This window comes from Struthio camelus, chromosome 6 (assembly GCF_040807025.1).
Source record: "Struthio camelus isolate bStrCam1 chromosome 6, bStrCam1.hap1, whole genome shotgun sequence".
In the NCBI taxonomy this organism is placed as follows: Eukaryota; Metazoa; Chordata; class Aves; order Struthioniformes; family Struthionidae; genus Struthio; species Struthio camelus.
Window position 1 is genome coordinate 36,963,791 of NC_090947.1, and position 20,040 is coordinate 36,983,830.

At 40.1% G+C, this 20,040-nt stretch overlaps 1 protein-coding gene across 3 annotated transcripts in view; it reads right to left on the reverse strand.

Moving 5' to 3' along the window:
- DPP10 (dipeptidyl peptidase like 10) overlaps nucleotides 1-20,040 on the reverse strand; it is a 552,866-nt gene that overhangs the window by 54,093 nt on the left and 478,733 nt on the right. The gene's annotated exons all lie outside the window — the stretch shown is intronic.

The window sequence follows — 20,040 nt, forward strand, 5'->3', positions numbered from 1 at the left end:
TCTGACTGTGACATACAAGTGCTTTACCTCAAGGGTTAAAAAAAGGCCGTTTATTTTCAAGTCTAGTCTCCTCCTCCTTTTCCTGCCGGTAACAGAAAGGATAGTCCTTTTCTCCTTCATTGCCATTTCTCAGCTTTGTCTGTTTTTATTCTTCCTACACATTTTTGCCTCAAAGGGTTTCAAGTTCACTCACTTTATGAGGCTAAGCTCCACGCTCCGTGAGAAAGGAAGATAAAGGGAAAAAGAAAAAATGAATGAAAGACTAAGGAGGGGTATGGGGGTGGCGAAAGGGGCAGGAGACAAACACAGTGATGATGAGGCAGCTTTACTGGATGAAAATTCAAATATACCTATTCTAATATATAGAAGTATACTCCAACAGGCTACATGACCGCCTTTCTCCCAGCAGCCAGGGGACCTCCCAGTCCCTCCTGGCGGTGGGACCCGCGTGGTGGGAACGCCCTGGCACGCAGCTCTCCCGCTCGAGGTTAACAGGAAACATACATCAGAGATACTAATCAACTAAATACAGACAGGTATAAAAAGCAGTCCCACAGCTTAATATGGTTCCCTGTAATAACGTTCTTCTTAATCCTTTTTGTGTGTAGTCCTGCACGCCTCAGTTTCGTGAGGTGTCAGAGCTGGTGGCTGGGCTCTTATTTCAGCTATAGTCATTGCAGAGTTGTAGCCTTTTTGTAGTTTAACAATAAAACAAAACAGTGTCTATAAATGTGCTTGCCCAGCTTAACAATGCAATCAACCTAATATCAACACTGCACACCAAACCTGATTCACACTGAGGAAAGTATAGATAACACCTAGTGAAGCAAGGCACAATCGAAATTTCTGTAGCGCAACCTCATCAGTGTACACTGAGATACACACTCTCTGTGGCTGCTAACACGAAGCAAATGTATTTCCACCAAAGAGCATTTTAAAAGCCAGGTCATTTATCATTCTCTCATACTCCTATGATAAACGACTTACGGGAAAATACTTACCAGAGAGCTAAGTATTATTATCAGTATTACTGCTGTTCTCTCTTCTTCTAAATTACCATCTGAAATAGATTTCCCTATGAGCCCCCAAACTAATGGGATTTCTTGATATTTAACAGTAGCCACTTCATGACTTCTACTGAATAAAACGATAAAGCTGAGATTTTTCATCCGATGAGCAACGCAAGGATTTTAACTGTTACTGTGAATGAAGGGTGACTTGGGACAAAGTTATTTTTTGATTGGTTATTCAAAATTCTACACTGAGTTCAAAACCAAAGTAAAACTAATTGATCCAGGTTCAGGAATCCAGAAAGTACTGACGTTACATTTACATATTGATAAATGATGTTTGATATAGTTGATAATTTATGTGAAACTGCCATATGACCCAGAATCAACACTAAGAGAAAAGAGGGATCCAAGAACTCGGACGATATCAACCTTTTGAAAAAAATATCGACAGACACTTTTGGTCAATATATGTTTCCAGAGTAAAAAAGTACTTTTTCTCTAAGACAGAATGAACAAACATAAGTAATAAGGCATAGCTGATTGCTTAACCAAGCAAAATAAAATAATTTTGTCAAGTCCTTGCTATTTAAGTGAACAAAAAAAATTAATATCAGACTAAAGCAGAGACAGAGTAAGTAGTGGAAACCGCTGTACTGACTGTTGCTTACTAAGGAGCCATTTCATACAGCTGGCAATCTCTCATATAAATAAATGTTTTCAGGAGGTTATTAAAAAAGCCAGCTTGATGAAATATTCTATTTTATTTAAGCTTCTTCAAGTAACAAGTTCAATCCAATCCATTTTGGAAGATCAAATGTATCATTTTTGCTTCTCTCCCCTCTTTTTAGGCAGTTTGTATTTTTCATGGTGAAGATACACACAGCGTCTAGACTCTGCAATGAAAAACTGTCATTTAAAGCCATCATTGTCAGTCAAAATACAGGATTAGGAGCTACTTGTTTTACGACTGAACCATGAAAAGATCTTTAATCCTGTTATTACTAGTTAGCAGGCATTGCTAATTCCATTTGACACATTTCAGATAAGTAAATATCTTAGAAGAAATACCCACTGTTGTTCTGCTGAGTGCCGGCTTCCTCGGCTTTATTCACATTCATTTTACAAAGTGTCTCTGTCTCCATCCTCACTTACTGCTCAGCCACCCTCTGAACATCCCCATAATCCTCTTACTCTACTCTGTCATCAAAACTTTCCCATTTCTTTCAGCCTTGAAAGCTACCCAACGAACAAGTTTTGTCTCGAACGCATAGGTTGGAACGCTTGCAAGTTCTTCAAAAACTTTCTGCCCTATGGCTCTCTCCCGCTCACGGCTTGCTGGAAGTCTGCATTAAAAATGATGAATTTACGTTCCCTCACAAAACATTTTGTGAAATACAACCATTCATGTTTCCCCACGTAACTAAAGAGAATGTAAATCCACGTCAACGATTTCGGGTTGGCACGCCAGCAAGCATCATTCTGCACTGCCTGCAGCGCTTCAAAAGATCAATAACCCCATGCTCGAGGCTGTAAAAACATCTTAGAAAGATTCACCACTACAGTTAGTCATTTAATCACATCTGTAACTTTGAATATTTGTTATATTTCTGGAAGTGCCATTTTCCACGTGAAGCCCATAAGCTGCTATTTGTATTGATGAAAACGGCATGCGTTATTGCCTACAGGCGCATTTCCTACCAAAGTGCCATCTGACCCCTGCAGTCAAGGACCGCATTCCCTTCCCTTCTTGATCATGTGGAAGTGCTCATCTGTGATTATTTAGCTCCTTCGCCTCTTGGAATTAAAGATTTGAAGTTAAGCTGGTGAGTTCTGCTAGGGCACTGAAGCAGAGAGCAGAACCGCACCAGAAATGACAATACCATCGTGAAGGTAGGAGCGCTGCCCTGAGAGGCTCTCTACCTCGCTCCCTGTAAATCCAAGCTGCAGATTCAATTAAACACAAGAATTTCAACTGACTTTGCATAGCCACAAACACCCATCTCCCATGAATACCAGAGCTGCATTAGGGTACGTTTTCAAGCTCTCCTTTCAAAGCACAAAGACCAGATGAACAATTCTGTTTTTCAGGCAGCTGCTGCTGCTTACTTCAGCATCGCAATACATAGAGGTTGAACCAGTCAACCATTTTCTTACAGTTTGGTCTTTAAAACTGAAAGAGAGAGCGAGCGACTGGGAGAGCACTCGGCCTCTCACCTTCCCAAGCACAGACACTTGAGCTCTTGAATACTGCAAGGCAGACAGTAAAACCACAGCACTGAGATAAGACTTATTAATCAAAACAAGAAATAATCCTTGGGCCACAATCTTGCAAACACATGTGCCTAAAGCCCTGACTCACATAAGCAAACCTTTAAACACGTGTTTAAAGGTTTTCAGGGTGCAGCTTTCGCATACTTCATCACTTTGTATATCATGTTTTGGCAAATGTCACATAAACCAAAATCTTCTCCTGCTGATCTATCAGCAGTCAGATATCCGGGAAGAGGTAAAAGTGCTTTCCTTAGTATACACTTTTGTCTAATTATTACATCAGGAGTGCTAAAATGTTGACTCTAACTACTGCATCTTCCAAAACTGCTAAAGGAGGGGCTGCTAACCGTGCATCAGACAGGTATTCTCAGGAATACATCAGTGGCTTTGTGCTCAAAATGCTTTCACAGCTTTTAGGTATGACGATAAGAAAATAAATTGAAAAAGGCACGAAGTGGAACCAGGCTATGCTATCTCACATGAAAATTATATTACACTTTTTTTAACCTCTTCTCTTCACCACCTACTTTCCAAGTATTTTGAAAAATATTTTAAATTCTTTTTTAAGCTAAGATCCTTAGTTAATAATGCTGTAACTGGGGATAAATTTTCTATGCCCTCAAAATCATGTGACTTTTTCTTTTCTTACACATTTGGCACAGCTACACCCATCAAGCTTAAAAACAAATAAAAAACCCCAAAGCGTTTCACCATTTATTTTTAAATGATTTTCCAATTAACGAAAAACATCTGTAAGAATGTTTTGGATTAGTGAGAGATTAATTCTCGAAAATGATCACATTTATTGCAACTGGCTGTGAAGAAGTGGAAGCTCTGCTGATCGGCATGTTCTATCTCTGGCACTAATCCCCCTTCCCCTTCTTCCACATCCGACAGCCTCTAAATATTTTTTTAACGAATCTTCGTCTAAATTAATTTCTTCCAAAACACTTATTTATTGCTTGCAACATGCTTCACGATCTCAGACTTTTCTTTCGGGCTGAGACGCTCAGCACAGCATGCAGGCCAAGCAGTTGGCTCCAGAGGGCAGGCAGCTGTGAGCACAGAGACCCCTCCCTGAGCCACAGCGGGAAAGGCTCACCCCATGCCAAGAGCTGCAGTACTCCCCTGTGCGTCTTCCACCATTTCAACTGCTATAGGTGGAGAAAAGCCATTAAATGACAGGAGAAAAAAAAAAAATCCACCAATCCCCTGTTTCCCCTTAGGTGCTCCACGTGAAGCCGCCTGCTTGGGGCATCCACGTGCAGCCTCCCCCTCTGATTGCAGGGCTGCGTGAAGACCGCAGGAGTAGCTTTTCACTTCCCGCGAGGAGCAGTTTGCTCGAAGCCGCACGGAGGACCCGCGCGATCGCTTACCCTGCTCAGCAGCAGCGAGCGCGCGCAGCTCTGCGCTCTGCAAAGGGGGTGCAGCTTCTCTATCAGAAGCTGCCGACGGCCGGTTAGCTCTGGCAGGCAGGACAAATCTACTCTTGGATATTTGCATGTGTCCTAGAAATATGTCCATACAGCAAGGTTCAGGCTTGTAGCTGAAAGCAAAAGCCCAATTTTCCTCAGGTGGAAGAGAAACATATCTCAGAGCTGCAGCCCTTGCTGACAGGACTTCTTTCTTTCCCAGGAACGAGAGACATCAATCTTGCTTGCAGAGTAAAGCTGCAAAACTGAGAGAGGCAAAATTCCCCTCAAAACTGACAACCTAGTTTTAGTTCTTTCTCTAATAAATGCGAGGATAAACTTATTACATATGAATACGACAAGGGAACTTGCCATGCAGTAAGTTCTTAAAACAGATTACAAAATGGATTGCCATTGTTGTTCCTCAACACAAAGGGGGACCCATCTTGGGTCTGGAAGCAGCATAACTCATTTAGGACATCCTTTGTCCAAGCAATATCGACTGAAGCTGATGGTACAGCCCCAGGGCGCTGCTCTGTACTACATCCATGTGCTTCTTTGTGCTTCTTTGTGTGGCAAGCTCCGCATGATCTAAAAGTCGTAAGAAGGCACAACTGTCCTACAAGGCATATGTTTGCACATCCTGATATATTATGTCCACCTTGCCCGATTTGTAACAACAGCAGAAGTCACTAACAACTAACAAATGAAACAAGACAATTAGGTAGCCTAGCCTTTAAAATTGTCTTCATATTTATCATAGTGGGAACTTGGGCACCTATCCCATAATAGTGAATATATCAGGGACTTATTTCCCTGATTTAATGAGCGAGTCTTTCTAGTTAATCCCCCAGAGTCGGAGTATGATCAATGTGTTTGACTTCCTGATTTATCCCAATACTGCAAATATAGCGTGTCATCCAAAACAATAGCAATATGCAATGCAAGCTGCAATGGGGTTTGCAGCCACAACTTAGCCTTATGTAAGTTTTAACCGATCCTGAAATTAACTTTTCGAGATAAAAAGATAATACCAAAAATCCAGTATCTTCTCTTGAAGGACAGGAATAAGACTTTGTGCTTAAAAAAAAGTTGGATCTCTCATATACTCCTGGATAGGAAGTCTGTAAGAGCGTCTTGATTAGCTAGACTGCTAGACTGCAGTCTAGCATCTTGATGAGCTAGACTGCTCAAAAGTGGTGAATCTCCCCAAACTGGAATGTGCTTGGGCTCACTTATGGATTCCTGAGAAACTGTTTTTCAACTACAGCTTTTCATGGAGTGCCAACAGCCATATTCCGATAATTACTGCTATTTCAGGCTTTGGCTGGCAGTATCTTCTCTCAATCTCTGTGCTACAAGATGTATCAAAAGAAGATAAATACAATTGCCCCTCTCACTGACATGTTCTTAGTCCTAACGGCTGTTCAGCACGGTCACAGAGAGGATCTCTGAAGAGCACCATTCTCCAGGTGTTTCAGCGTAGATTTCTGAAGTAAGGGCTGAGAGCATGATATCAGGACTGGGCCTATGCTTGCAAAATATGTGCTTGTATCTTTTGTACCTGAAGACATGTGAACTCCACAGGTAATAAAGCCGGTACATCTGTCTGCTGGCAAGACAGAGCGGCATGGCACAGGGACCCAGTGGAGAGAGCAGACAGAACAAGAATGGTAGAGGGAAAACACAGAATTTGTGACCAGTGGCATGACCAACAGATTTGTAATTATATGGATTCATTCGGACAAACACTCACTTCAAGGAAGGTGGCAACTAAAATCTAAAGCTATTGAGTATATACAGCTGGAGAAATAAAAAAAAAAGATGGTATCTATATCAATATATATGTTTAGTAAAAAAAAAAAAAGTACTGTAAAATCAGCACTGGTGTATTGCTGTTCAGGTGGGTGCCCAAACCACAGACCGAGGAAATGTTCATATTCTTCCACGTTCTCTTCAAGTAACAAAAGTAGTCCAAACTGGAACAATTTCTGTGTTGCCACTTAACACCCGCCAGTACATCCCAGTTTTCCCTATCATTCACATAGGGAATGTGAGATAAAGCAAGACGAAGGAGTTTCTAACTGTGCCCATAGGCAGAAACTGAGGCATCTGGGAAATGTCTCTGCTTGCAGAACAGGCAGTTGCTGATGAGCGCTCTAAAGACTTTGACCTACAGCATCTTTCTGCAGCTCATCTGTGGCTTTACGGCTGTGTGACCTTGCCAAGGACAGACAGTTCATCACCGCTCAGACAAGCACAGGTGTCTTCGGAGTCCAATACATTATTTAACAGATCTCTCAACTTTACTTTTTGCTCTTTGCAGAGGAGTAATTATTTTTAGTGATGTAGAAACGAATGCGGCCCCGTGCATTCCCACAGACCGTCCGGCTAACCAGCTGACTCCCCTATTACCGCTGCTGATAGCTACATCAAGGCACATGATCCATCCGGCTTCGTCATTTCCAAAGCATAAGGCAGAGTCCCATCCCTTCTTCTTGTGAGACTGCCAGCTCATTAGTTGGATAATTAATTCTTCAAAAGCTTCAAGATGTTTTTCCATCTGGGCTTGCCTCTTACCACCATTTGTTCTGTTTCCTGTCTTACCATACATTAACCAGGGCCAAATCCAATTGCCCTGAGTTAGATCAGTCAGCAAAATCTCCAGATGAAATATGTTATCTTGCTAACAACTGTTAATACAAATAGCTATTCACTAGACAGAAAAAAAGTCAGATAAAAAATCACATTCTTAGGCTCTCAGCAAATTTTGTACTTTTGTCTTGCTCTTCAGAGATCAAAGCATGACTTTGCCAACTCCTGGCACAACGTGAAGTCACTGTTGGCACAGCATTGGCTGCTTTGCAGCTCCCGCTCATCCTGGGAAGGGAGAGAAGAACCCGCAGCACAGACAGCAGCTGTATTCCTCCCATTCCTGAGCTCATGTTGGAAGAGGCAGGAAAAAGGCAGAGCTGCGCTCTCCTTTTCTACGCCGCAGCGAAACAAAGCATGCAGCAATGGGTGAATGAGAATATTCGTTATACTATCTATGCCACAGCTGAAGGAGTAGGCTGTGTAAGCACGGTTTAAATAGCTTTGATACAGCCAGCTGAACTACCAGTTAACTAGCAGCTAAAACAAGGATTCAGAGATGCTGCTGCAGGCTGGCCTCACACGTTACTGCTACAGGGAAAAAAAAGCTTGAAGCTAAACGGATCAATCCAAACTTGCTTGGTAGTGCTTATACTGCATACCATATACACATATGTATGTAAATATATACACATACAAAATAAAATACACGTGGGTATATGTATGTGCATGTGTGTACATATACACACATACCTATACGTATATATAATACATATCCAAAAAGCCAGTGTTTCTCAAACTGTGCCTGGAGCTGACAAAAACTTCCTGTTCCATATGCAAAGTTTGGAGTAAACAAGGGACCTAAAATAAAAAAGTAAAAAATAGTATGTGCTATCTTAAATGAAATAATTCATTTTAAAATAATTTTAAGCTATTTTTAGAAGAAAAAGTGGCTTCAATTTCCACATAATTGATCAAGACGAAAAAATGCACATAGGAAATTTCTTTTGATGGGAGGCCGGTTGATCACTATTGAGGTTTCTGAACTAGATTTGCCCATTCCTAACGGCAGTTTTGGCCAAAATTACGGAAAATACACACATACGTACATTTCCTTGGATTTGTAAATAATATTTGAACTAACTGTTGATGCAATTACAGGTAGGAATTAAAATCACACCCTTGCACTGGCACAAAAACCATTTGGTTGTGGTTTTTCAACACTTGCTGTCGAGGTAGCAAGGTTGGTTTTCATTTAAGTAGTTAACATATTCACCACCATTTTCTGGTTCAAAGATCTGAAAAATCATACAAATTGCTCTACTTGAGAAACTTGCAGTTAGTTTTCACCAATTAAAAAAATACTGCAAAGCAGCCACAGTAACCAGACATTACCATTGGAACTAAAGACCTAGCCCCGCATCTTCTGCGCCACTGTGCAACACCCTCCAGAGCCCTGATAGACACATTTATTCTAATAAAGCCTCTGATTATGTTATTTGTAGTCACAGTGCATTGTCTGTTCTCCGCTTCATGTCCAGATTGAACAGACAAATGTTTTCTTACCGTCTATGATTTCACTTACTATACCCAAGGGACTTAATAGACTTAAATTGGGATCACCCGATGATTTTTATACCCACTGCACTACAGATGATGAGTACTTCTTTCTGCCCTTTTCTCCTGGCAAAATCTCATTTAGCTCAAGCACGCTTCCACTGAAGAACAAGGTGTACTTAAGATTACGTGTTTTGTGTGTTGATGCAACTGCACTGTAACTGCTATTTTCTTTTTCCCCTCATATGAAAAAAGAAAGCTCATTTGGGGAAGAAAACACTTTCCGAAGTCATTCAGAACCGGACACAGAGTGCCATATAGGAACAGCTGTTTCTTTTACCCAGTGAGAAGCTCTGTACTGGCTATCCAGACTTCCCAGTCCACAGTAGAGCTTTTCTATGGCCCAGATCCACAGAGCACATGCTGCCAGGAGCCACAGAAAGGGGACCTGCAGGAGCAGACCGCCAGCAGGAGGCCAGGGTCCCTCAGGTCCCTGTTTCATTGCAGGTGGGAGCTGGCTGTCCTGTGATCTGTGATGGACTGGTGTTATGATGCCATTTGGCTTGTTTCTTCCTACAGCTAGAGACCCAAATAATGCCGATTTTCAACAAAACTGGGCTGCATGTAGTGTTGGTGCAGGGGTCACTCGAGCCGCTGCTGGGCTGCGTGTGTTAAGGATGATGGGTAGGAGACCAGGCTGTGTGGGACAATACTGGGTGCTTCCAAGCTATGAGTCAACTTACCCTGCTGTACATGTGAAAGTGTGAACTGTTATATAAAATTACATTGAGGAAACTCATTTCTAGGTAATATTTTGCATGTGTTGAAATTTGTTTCATTAGTAGCAAGATAAAAGGCCACTAGCTACCTTTCTCGTCAGTGGTAACAAGCTGTACCAGAAGCTCCATGGAAACAGCCTGGGACACTGGCACAGTGAGATGCAAGTGAAATGAAAGGTGGCAAACTATTACCCAAAACAGTGATAATGCATTTCACTGGTGTGCCTGATTATTCCGTTAATGCGTTTTTTATAGATCCTGCAGAGATCTCCAGAACCAGAGAGAATTACTGTATTTTGGCTAATATAAAACACAAGGAAGTGGCGTATAAAGATGTAGCAGTGCGAATTTTGAACTACTGGAGTATTCATTAATGATTTTGTCAGTTACGATTACGCAGGCTTTTTCCAAAATCCTGTTCATACGTCTTACCTATTTTCTGTCCAGATCACATATGTTACAGGAGGATAATTTCACAAAAGGTTTTATGGAATTGTATTGCAAAGCAGCTTTCTGTTATAGCCCTTTCCCCCACGTTGTATCTGCTGAGTCTATTTAGACTGTGCGCTCCCGTGGACAGGGACTGCAGGCCACAACATCTGATACACCTTGCAATATAGCTGCTTTGCAAGTCTCCAGTAGTGCAGAAGGGCTCTGATCTCCTCCATGCAGATTTTGTTGTGCAGGCAAAACTATATTTGTAGCAAATTTTCAGGGCAGTTCCGCTCTAACTTGCTCCGGCTCTTACTCCACAGTTGCATGTCTACCACAAACCACTAAATTATGTGCGTACTAGGCACAGCAGGTGCAATCCCAAGGAAACCTAAGGAAACCATGGCTGTAGGCAATAATCTACCCTCATATGATCTTTTATGTTTGAAAACTGCAAATGAGGCAGAAAACACACAACAGTTAATAACAAAATGATAATAATTGTAAGCAATAATAACTACATTGACTCTCACAGATACCAATTTTCTAAAGATTGTGATTGACCTAGACAGGAATTTTCTCAGGGGAAGCTTTCAAACCTTTTGATTATGTTGTAATTAAGGCAGAGGGGAAGTAGCTGTTGATCAGTTTGAAACATGCAGACCTCAAAACACACATATCCTAATGCTATATACCATCATTTTTTCTGTCAGTTACAATAAGTTAATTTTATTTTTGAGGTAATCACCTGACATACATGTTATGAACAACAGAACAAAACACTGAGGCACAGCTACTCTGCTCACTAGATTAAAGCCATCGCATCATGGTAATATGTTAGCACAAATCACATACAAGGCTATTATATTTAATTGCTATTTAGATCATTTATAAATCCACTGTAAACAACAGAGAGGATACATTCATAATGCAGCTACAAGATTAGCTTCTCACGTCATAGAATAAACCAGGGCATAAACTGACAGAGTATCAGCGCTCTGTGATAACTCTGACGTTTATGTTCTTGCTCTCCAGTAAAAGTGAGGAATTATTGCCCTCTTTTTTTTTCTGATACACATTAATTTTTTTGCCTTTCCAGAGATACTGGGGTATGACGTTCACTAAATCCACACCCTGCCTAATCTCATGGCAACTCACTCGTGAGTGCATTTACTCTACAATGTATAACATAAACAAAACCACACATAATATCTGGTTTTGGACTTATGCAAAAAGCTACTTCGTAAATCTCTTTGATTGCAGTGAAGATTGCAGCAGCGCTGCCAGAACCTTGCCCCCAAGTTGACAGTTTGGATCTATTCCTCCCTCCCCGTGGAGCTGTCTGAAGAGCCCTGCTTAAACTGGGCGGCTGCAGGACTGCGCTAAATGTCTTTGAGGGACTGAACTGACCAGCCCTTTGGTCTTTGTCTAAGTGATGTGCTATAACACACTTATTTATAAGCAGGGTATACTCACGCGCCTTTTTCCTCACATTTACTGATAGCTTGTGACTAATGAACCAGCGTGGAGGAGCGAGGACAGAAACGTCACTCTTACATGCCTGGGTTGCTCCAACAGACTTAAAACCTACCCTCGTCATGAAGTCTTTTAAAAATGATCTCCGGTACTTCAAAAGCTCATCTCACAGTGATATCGGCCTTCAGTTTTGCCCAGACTGATCAATCCGTAACTGAACCTAAAATGAAAGGTTCTCAGCCTAGTTACTCCAGAAGAAAAAAGGGAAGGTTAAGGGAAGAAATAACGTCTGAGAAAAGGGTTATAATATCAGTTTGGTGCCAGATGAGGCATTTCTGCTATTTTCTTTGATAAAATGTAAGAATGTAGCACCCTAAAAGCAAGGGCCAGAAAAAAGTCAGAATTGAGAACACTGTGTTAGAGGTGGGGGCGGGGGAATTGTACTTATATTTTCTACTATTCCTACTATGGCAGACAGTTCCTGAAATCCTAGGACATTATTCAAATGCTGAAGCAGATCAAGATGCCTCTGGGAGGCTTTGTCCTTCCACATACCATTACTGAAGCCACCTGTTTTGTTCTGTGGCACGTGCGCCTCGGTGACCTTGCTGAGCGCTGCTCAAGTTGCTAGCTGTCTTCACGACGGGCCGACATTTCAGCAGACAACACCTACCTATAGATCCCACTGCCATGTCCCACTTTATGCAGACAGGGCACTCAGTGAAAGAATGCCAGTTTTTCTAAAAAGCCTCATTATCTGAAGAGACTGACAGGAAGAGAAAATTCTGACTAATTCGTATAATGACAGTCCTGTTTGGGACAGTTCATAGACTGGGGAGCAACTCTTAAAAATAACTGCGTTTGCTTTTTTTCCCACACAAAATTTTTCTCTTCAGTGTCTGCAACCCACTGGCACCTGCCATGAACTGTGAACTGAAAGTATATATGTAGTGTTCTGCCATATTATCTATATGGCCAAATATTACCTATCATTCAACACTGCTCAAGTCCTGCTCATACATATAACATATGTTTGTATGAGCATGTGAATACTATCAGTTCACCCCCGGCCCCCCAAATAACAAACACTTTGATATGCACAGGTTTCTGGTTCCCTCCTTAATGCTGCTTCCATCAGCTTCGATCAGATCTTTCCAACTTCAGTTTGTTCCTGCAAGAATCAGAGCTTTAAGTACTGGCTGACTCCTGGGTCCTTCAGCCTTCTTTCCTCCCCACCAATCAATGCTTCATTTTCTCTTACAGATGAGCAGTGTACGTGACTGACAGTTTAACTGCTTATTCTGCAGGACTGTCCTGGCTTTGAAGCTGTCAGTGAATATACGCTTCCCACAGCTACACATCCATGAGCAATCCACCTTCTGTCTCACGCTGAGTCAGCAGAAAAGCGTAAGCCACGTTTACGCAGCACAGCAGGAGTTTCATCTGCTCTAATCTTTCAGCGCAAACACAGTGGGTAAGGCACAAACCCATTGCAGGGGATAAAACCATGCAAGGACATTTGTGGGTTGGAGATAATGGAGTTAAATGCTTCCTTTGCAAGGGAGTTCTGGCTAAAACCGAGAGAAAGAACCAACAAGAGTTGTGGACACGTCCAAAGCGTGCAGTCATAATCTGTTTTTTCTCCTTACAGCTGCCTTCCTGATAGAGATTCAACAGGGAGTCATGATATCACTATCCATGGTTGAAAAACTGCAGATTTTTAACAAGGACCATCTACTCCATCTTGACTCATATGCAATGGGTAAAATCCTGCTTGACTGAAAGAGTGAAGAGCTCACTGGTCGAAACTGGGCCAAGATTTCATGTCCTGCTCACTGGAACCACAGAGGCACGTGTCACGGGGGGAAAGGAGGCTTAACCCCACTGAAGAGGGAAGTCGCTGTCACTTTCCCCAACAGCAACCTGTCTACATTTTTGTGGGACGATACATGCCAGATGAGAAAATAAATGTCATCATACAGCAAAGAGAATCTCTGCATAGCCAGAAGCCAAGGAACCTTGTCATGCAGGATTCAATTTTTTTTTTTCTACCAAGTTTTCTGCTTTACCCTTTTGACTTACTCCGATCTGAACTCAGTAGGCACTACTACCATCAGAGAGACTCAGCGATGGAACAGGAAAATATCTGCAAGTCTTTTACAGAAATTCTACAAAAGGTTAATAAATACAATTTGTTTACTGTTGGCTAAAATAATCTCTGGTTTAAAGTTTGAATCACAGAGGCAATAGAAATGTTAGTTCTTCACATTCCTCTGTTTTGAGATTTTGGCACCTTACTATATTGAATTTTTCCCTTTCTTTTCACTAGGTAGAAAGGAGGAAATAGAGAATAGAGTAGCACAGAATATCACAGATAAAATCACAGATAAAACTGACATTTGAATGAGTCCTAAAAATACTCATGTGCTGTATCACTTGGGTCTATTTTAATCTAGGAATTGAAGTGAGAAACTTTAAAATGAGATTTTAAGAGGAATACAGGCAAATTTTGCACTCCATGCTGAGGTTCATCATGCCTATTCTTTTGATAGTGAGTATCAGGTAGCTAAATGATTACACAATCTGCAGACATGGTTAAGCCTGCAATGTTTTGGGGTAAGATTTCAGAGTTAAGTAAAAATATGGTCCATAAAAAAATTCTGTTACTTAATCTTTCCCAACTTTGATTTAGCAAAAGGCTAAATCAGATTTTGATTTCTCTTCTCATTGATTGTCTATTTGATTTTCAGGGGTGGCTGCTTCTACAGAATCACAGACTTTTACAGTATAATCTTGTTTCTGCATTACAGAAAGCAGTTCAATTTTCATGCAAGAAGCACAGCAGTCCCATGAGCCACTGGACTTGCAGTTAATATTAGCTAACAGAAGGAAATATGAATATTCAGATATGCTTTGTTACATAGACACATGTTGAACAGCATGATATTCTAGATGAGAGGGGCATATTTCTATTTTCATCACTCCCTGTAGGCTGCTACCAGGAGAAGTCCTGTCTGCTCCCATCAAACCTGTACCTATGCTTGTTGGCATGTGTCCTCACGTGAGCATGTGTATATACATGCACATATACCTATATGAAAAAAGTAACAAACTTAGCACAATGCTATAGCAAATTTTCAACAGCTATTGATACAGAAGTGCACTACCTGTGTGCGTGGTCTACATACCAACTCAAATATTAGCCGCGTGCAAGACTAGCGACAACAGAATAAGAATTAGGGAAACTGGAGAGGAAACATCTTTTATGTTCCCTCTCAATTTACTCACAGTAAAAGTGCTGGGCCTGTCTTTTACTGTTCCACACGGAAAACAGTAGTGGAAGAATAATGCTTTGCTCCTATAAAACATACGATTTTCTCATTATTTCCTGACATCATCTTTCAGATGCAGCAATGTAGATAGTCTCACAAAGGGCTAGCAATAGCTAACCTTTAATACTTAATATTTTTAAGTTACCTATAGGCAATAAAGATCATGTATTGTATTTTACAGTAGATACAGGACTCATCTATTGCACTTCACTAAGCTGAACAAAATGTCATGAATTGATGAAGCAACTTATTCTATGCTTAGCTCAGCCTTCCTCCCATTTGTAAATGTTCCTGCTATCATCCACAAACATTTATTGAATACTTACAATTTGATATGTAAGAATGTATTTTCCCTGTTTTCAAAAACTGCCTGCATTTTTGACAGTAAGACTCCCCATTCCCCCTTTCCAAGAAACAGAAAACGCAAATAGAGTATCATTTCTGAAATTACAGGACACACATTTAATGCTTATCTTCTCCTCCAGTTTCATCTATTTTTAAGTGAAGTGAGCATCTAAAAAATAATAATCGAAAATGGAAATTAATTCAGTGGAATACCTTCAGAGAAACTAATTATTTAACTTTTCATTTGAAGAAGAGTTTGAGTGATTTAGACAGAAAGGAAAAAAACATTTATACTATACAATGCTTGTTTGAGAATTCCAAGAGGATTCATAATAGCAGCTTAGGAGGAATCTAGTTTTACTCCAGACCTTTAGGTAGCTTTAATTCCTATGTGAAGAAAATCATTATATTGCCTGCGCTGACCACTGACCCAGACAAAACACATTTCTACTACCCCCACCCCCCGGAAAAAAAGCACCAGAAAGTTTTCCTAGTATGCTATTAAGTGGTTTCCATATCGGGATTTGACCATTTAGCACATTTTACCTTACACACACACACACACACACACACAAAAAAAATCACAATGACAAGTCTTGAAAAATAGTGCGCAATCTAACTTAAACTGCTGGTTAGAAGTTGCTATTAAAACAGTACTTTTGTGTGCCTGTTCTCTGTAGATAGTCTCACTTTTCTGCTTAGATCCTCAGGCTCTGACCCTGTGAGTTCTCAGCTGAAACGTGGATGAAAACATTTGGAAGAGAATAAAAAAAGTTCAGTGGCCTCATTCATTTCATTCATTGCCTTCAGACAGACTTGGCTGAGGATTTTCTAGAATTATGGTCAAATGCCTTAAAGGTTTAACTAGGCAATGCTGAACCATACAGGTTTCCTTTACTTTGTGGAAACACCCTATGGAAGATAAAGGACCTCCAAAGTCTACTTTGAAGAACAGAAGTTGTGTAAGGAATCCTCCATTTATTTTAACTAAGAAATTATATCTGAGGTTAGCGTCACACTAAAATGTTTTTGTTTATTTCTGCTTTTCAGAATAAATTCAAGCAGACATTTTCCTCCCAGTTTTACTGCCATTTGCCTCATTAGTATTATGATTAAAAGGAAAGATGAAATAAGGCCTTGACATTTCCATATGTAATTTTAAGTTACTCATCTAAAAATACAGCAAGTCAAAGGAGCAGAAGACTTTGAAAAATAAAAACAGCACATCAGATATATTTATTTAGGGCTTACTTCATTAGCATTAATTAAACTCCTACTTGGCTCATGAACCCTGAGAGATCTTTTCTTCTTCATTTGCAAATAGAAGTGTTTTTGCCAGGAGGGGGTGCCAAGTACCCACAGTGTTAATTATGCAAAAGTAAGACACAAGGCAAATACTTTCCAGAAAGGTAAGTTACCAATTTTTATAGGAGTTGTGCTTTGAAACTTAATAGAGAAAACAGCAAATGAAGCTTCCACCAGCTAATGGCTGTTAAAGCATCTGTTCAGCAAGGTATGTGTCTAACATAGTCCTGCTAATTTCTCAGTTACTACAATTAGTCTTGAGCTTTTCTGGGTATTCGGCGAATAATATACCATCAAAGAACTTGTTTGCTGCAGTATTTCTATTATGCGAAACAATACGTCAAAGTCACACAAAAAAAGCTAAAATTTTGAAGAGAAGGTAACTAAAGAAATTCTGTGATTCTGTGAAATATCACATTAATACAGCAATGTAACAAAGTCTGAAAGATATTTGCATTTTTGTGGGGCAGTAGGTGTTAACTGAGTGAAGAAGGAAAAATGAACCTCCAAACAAGACAACCAGGAAAAAAGATGACTGAAAACAAAGTAGAGGAGCAGAGTTTCTTAAAGTGATACATTTATTTATGGAAATAAAGGTAGGTTTTGCTCTGTTTTGTTTCCAGGTTTCTGTTTGTTTGCTTTTTTTTTTTTTTTAGGTATTTTTAATATAACTTAATATAAGTCCTTTTGTGTTGGAGTTTCTGATTCTTTTTATAAAAGCTTTAGCTTTTAAGCTCCATTAGTTCTGAGTACCCTATTCCATTTTCTTTGGAACAAGAGGGCAATTTTATTTTTTCTAACATTTAAAACAGTTTCTAAAATCGATGAAAGCAACTAGAATCCACAATTCAGCTCCAGTCAACAGTTCTTTGTGTATACAGGATAATAGGTAATTCTACATAATGTTGACCTCAATTACTTTTAAGCATAGTAAAAGCTCATCTAACAATCGTACCATTTGATAATGCTGTATTTTGTTGATGGCATCAAATTTTGACAAAGCAAGCTATCAAGCCTCCACAAAATGGTCTTTTTAGTATTCTGGATAGCTGAACCATTTTCTTTATTTCTTCTATATTAAAATATGCAGTTATTTATGCACACAGACACTCATGCATAAGTCAATCGATCATTATTTATGCTGATCCTTCCAAACATATAACTCAAGTTACCTTCAAAACCGCTTAATATATCACAAGAGTAATTCAGTGCAGTAAATAACATAAAATACCTATTATAAATACAAAGGCAAATGACTTATGTGGATATATGTTCACAGAATAAAGTGAAAGTAAAGGACATCATACAAAATAACCCACACATACAACCCAGGCACAACAAACTTAGATTTAAACTGCTTTGAACTTTTAAGAGAAAGCGATGTCAAACTGAAGAGCTTCCAAACATGCTTCAATGGGAGCTACTTGAAATAATCTATCAGATGACTGGTTGGAAGAGCTACCCCTATTGCAGGAGGAGGAACGGTCCATCTTTCATAGACAGTGGGACATACGCTGGAGACCAGAGGCCAATTTTCATATTTGGGCTTCTACTATGATCTCTTTCTGCAGACCACTACCGCCAGAGAAGTCAGCTCCCTTCTCCCTCCTGGCCCCGGTCAACACAAGCCAGGACGAGCGTGGAAACGTGGGGACCTCCATAGCATGGAGCAATCTCTGGAGACAAAGATTGCCTTTAGATCTCCCAGGAACCATAGGAATTTATGGGAGTTGAAGGACATGCCTCTAAAAGTTTCAGCTCTGTCAGCATAAACTGTTGGAGAAGATACGGCCAAAGAAGAAAGTGTTTGGGATGAGAATTGGGTATTTCAACACCAGAACCACTTTAAAATCAACATTCACCTCCTTGGTAAAGCCCTCCTACCAGCTCTGGGATAACTCTTTCTCAGACATATGAAAAGAGGTCCCTAATCAAGTAAACAAGAAGTAGAAAAACGCCCATGAAATCAACTCGGTATCTAGTCGAGCTGGCTTATTTTCCCCGGAAATACGTATTGCTGTGGTAACAGATTCTATAAAAGATATGTAAACAGATAACCAATTGCTCTCTTTCAAAATCTTGATCAAACTTCAGACTGAACAAATATGACAAATATTTAACAAACAAATAAGCAGCTCCCTAACAGATTTAGACCCAGGGAAAGGGTGTCTTTGATCTGGCATAGGTCTAACACAGTTAAACGGTAGCATTCAGAAGAATGCCACCTCGGAAACAGTTCTCAAAAATAACGCCTACGTGACATTAAAATACATTAATTCATTAGATAAAAGTTTGTTCTCCCAAATGGCAAACGTTTTCAAGTTCACCACCAAAATGTCATGACTCAAACAGCAGATGTTTCTCTGAGCTTTTCTCTTAATCTTTACAAAAATCCTCTGCTCTAGGTAAATAGCAAGAAACTGAAATAACTCACAACCACTGTGGTAACTTCAAAACAGCGGTATTACGAGCCAGTCATCTGACATCCAATATATACCTAATTCTGCTCTTCTTCACTAGCACAGGTGGTCTGCTGTCCCATTAGGCAACCCTAGAAATCATTTGTAACAGCGGACAGCTTAGTCTGATGCGTGATTTTCATAAGGACGTAAGGTATTACTGTACACTGATTTCACTGCAGCCATAGTCCTTCCTCTGTGCAATAAACAGTTCCTGGCTTCATATAAACAGTGCTGCTCAAACATTTCACTTTTATTTTTTTCCTCTTCATCTTCTTACATTACCTTTCGGTTTGAAACTTGGACACTTCCCCCTCAATGAGGAACTCAAATTAAGATTCCTGTGTAGGCCCTATATTGTTACGTAGGTCTTCTGCAGAACTAAGGATTGGAAACATCTTAATTTACCCTATGTCTAAGTTATGTAAAGTAGCTGATCCGAGTCCATGTGTTACAGACACTTCATTTTGACTTAATCTAGAACTTTCTGAACAGTTATAGAGTGAAGTTAGGCTCTCTGGGGCAGTCAGACAGGCCTTTTTTCTCACACTTCCTATGACAATTTTGCTGACCAGTCATGGCTGGATATTGCTATTCTGCTCTGCTCTGCACCTGGAAGGGTGCTGTTCATCTTCATTTTACAGATCTACATATGCTTTCTGTACGTGATGGCTGTTGGGTGTGTAGGTCATGAGCCTTTCCAGGTGAAATTTTGGTGCGTATGTACAGTTCTTAGTTTGCTCTCCATCATTTGATATTTTGGGTTTTCAGTTGTAATGAATGACTCTAGGAAGTTACTCAAGTTAACACACCACAATCATTTTATTTACAGTATGTGTAATTATTATTTCCATTATTATATGGAAAAGATGCATAAGTATTGTTTAGGGAGATGATAATAGCTTAGCTTATCTGGCAACATGGAGCTGTAAGACGAAACTTTATTTGAACCCATACATGCACTACAGATAGCTAACCACTGACGGATTACCATGGCTTTACATCTACGAGTTTATGATTGGATCCTCCTTATCCAGGTTGACTGCTGACTGCTTCCGATACTACCT